Genomic DNA, 2797 nt, shown 5'->3' on the forward strand with positions numbered 1-2797 from the left:
CCTTTCTTCTGACTTGTCCCATTATTCACAGGATTCCTCTCAGAAGTGTACATGAATTGGTTATTTGCAACCATTTCAATGAGTTCCTGAGCTTCTGCAGGCGTCTTCATCAGATGAAGAGATCCTCCAGCAGAGCTGTCCAATGACATCTTAGACAGTTCAGACAGACCATCATAGAAGATACCTATGATGCTCCATTCAGAAAGCATGTCAGAAGGACACTTTCTGATCAATTGTTTGTATCTTTCCCAAGCTTCATAGAGGGATTCACCTTCCTTCTGTCTGAAGGTTTGGACTTCCACTCTAAGCTTACTCAATTTTTGAGGTGGAAAGAACTTTACCAAGAAGGCATTGACTAGCTTTTCCCAAGAGTTCAGGCTTTCCTTAGGTTGTGAATCCAACCATATCCTAGCTCTGTCTCTTACAGCAAAAGGGAATAGCATAAGTCTATAGACCTCAGGGTCAACCCCATTGGTCTTGACAGTGTCACAGATTTGCAAGAATTCAGCTAAAAACTGATGAGGATCTTCTAATGGAAGTCCATGAAACTTGCAATTCTGTTGCATCAGAGAAACTACTTAAGGCTTAAGCTCAAAGTTGTTTGCTCCAATGGCAGGGATAGAGATGCTTCTCCCATAGAAGTCGGGAGTAGGTGCAGTAAAGTCACCCAGCACCTTCCTTGCATTGTTGGCATTGTTGTTGTTTTCGGCTGCCATATCTTCTTCTAGTTTGAAGATTTCTGTTAGGTCCTCTCCAGAGAGTTGTGTTTTAACCTCTCTTAGCTTTCGCTTCAAGGTCCTTTCAGGTTCCGGGTCAGCCTCAACAAGAATGCTTTTGTCTTTTCTCCTGCTCATATGAAAGAGAAGAGAACAAGAAAGTATGGAATTCTCTATGTCACAATATAGAGATTCTTTGAGGTGTCAGAGGAAAAGAAGAATAGAATGAGGAGGTAGAAGAATTCGAACTTATCAAGAGAGATAAAATTTGAATTATTGATAATGGAGGAGTGTTAGTCCTTAAATAGAAGGATGTGAGAAGAGGGGAAGAATTTTCGAAATTAAAGTAAAAGATTTTGAAATAATTTTGAAAAATTGAAGAATGATTTTTGAAAATTAGAGTTGGGAAAGAAATAAAGTGATTTTTGAAAAAGATTTTGAAATTAGAAATCAAAAAGATATGATTGAAAATTTAATTTTGAAAAAGATGTGATTAAGAAGATATGGTTGAAAAGTTATGGTTTTAAAAAGATATGATTGAAAAACAATTTTAAAAAGATTTGATTTTTAAAATTAATGACTTGGCTAACAAGAAAATATATGATTCAAACATTAAACCTTTCTCAACAGAAAAGGCAACATACTTGAAATTCTTGAATCAAATCATTAATTGTTATCAAGTATTTTTGAAAATGGAAAGAAATTGTTTTTGAAAATATATGATTGAAAAGATATGATTTGAAAAAGATTTGATTTTGAAAAATTTTGAAAACTTTAAAAAAAATGTGCATTAAAAACAAAATCTTCCCTCTTGTGTCATCCTGGCGTTAAACGCCCAGAATGGTATCCATTCTGGCGTTTAACGCCCAAAATGCTACCCTTTTGGGCGTTAAACGCCCAGCCAGGTACCCTGGCTGGCATTTAAATGCCAGTTTTCCTTCTTCACTGGGCGTTTTGAACGCCCAGCTTTTTCTGTGTAATTCCTCTGCAGCATGTTCTGAATCTTCAATTCTCTGTATTATTGACTTGAAAAGACACATTTTTTTAAAAAAAATTTTGGATTTTTAATCGAAATGCAACTAAACATGGAAAACTAAAATCAAACAAACAATGCATGCAAGACACCAAACTTAGAAGTTTGTATACTATTGACACTAACAAATTGAGAATGCATATGAAAAATAACAAAACACACAAAATAAGAGAATTTAAAGATCAGATCAAGGAAATCATCAAGAACAACTTGAAGATCAATGAAGAACATAATGCATGAATTTTTCGAAAATTAGATGAATGCAGTTGACACCAAACTTAAAATTAGACACTAGACTCAAACAAGAAACATAAAATTATTTTGAAACTTGTGAGGCTGTGTGTGTGTGGCTTAAGTGGCTTCCTTGGACCAAACGTAGAATTCAGCCAAGGTATGGTTTAGGTTTCGTGCATTTAATATGTAATGCTCTGTGAAAACCTAGGCTAGAGAACTATAGGATAAGTTGAAGAGGTTGAATATATTGAATGATTAGTCATTATGATGTTTGGTGCACGAAATTGTGATCATCAATGGCGCCATCAACATGGTACGCACAATTGTAATCTCAACTCTTTATCACAACTTCGCACAACTAACCAGCAAGTGCACTGGGTCGTCCAAGTAATAAACCTTACGCGAGTAAGGGTCGATCCCACGGAGATTGTTGGTATGAAGCAAGCTATGGTCATCTTGTAAATCTCAGTCAGGCGGATTCAAATGGTTATGGATGATGAATGATTAAAAGATAAATAAAACATAAAATAAAGATAGAGATACTTATGTAATTCATTGGTGAGAATTTCAGATAAGCTCATGAAGATGCTTTGTCCCTTCCGTCTCTCTGCTTTCCTATTGTCTTCATCCAATCCTTCTTACTCCTTTCCATAGAAAGCTGTATGTTGGGCATCACCGTTGTCAGTGGCTACAATCCCGTCCTCTCAGTGAAAATGTTCAACGCACTCTGTCACAGTACGGCTATTCATCTGTCGGTTCTCGATCATGTCGGAATAGAATCCAGTGATTCTTTTGCGTCTGTCACTAACGCCCC

At 36.3% G+C, this 2797-nt stretch overlaps 1 non-coding gene across 1 annotated transcript; it reads left to right on the plus strand.

The window, feature by feature from the left end:
- The first annotated feature begins 203 nt into the window (after nt 1-203).
- On the plus strand, nt 204-311 carry LOC148566799 (small nucleolar RNA R71). Its single transcript, XR_015882277.1, has one exon. It is a non-coding gene; the product is annotated as a small nucleolar RNA R71 (small nucleolar RNA).
- Nucleotides 312-2797: the final 2486 nt, after the last annotated feature.

The sequence above is a fragment of the Arachis ipaensis genome, chromosome B4 (genome assembly GCF_059453495.1).
Source record: "Arachis ipaensis isolate K30076 ecotype BB chromosome B4, ASM5945349v1, whole genome shotgun sequence".
Lineage (NCBI taxonomy): Eukaryota > Viridiplantae > Streptophyta > Magnoliopsida > Fabales > Fabaceae > Arachis > Arachis ipaensis.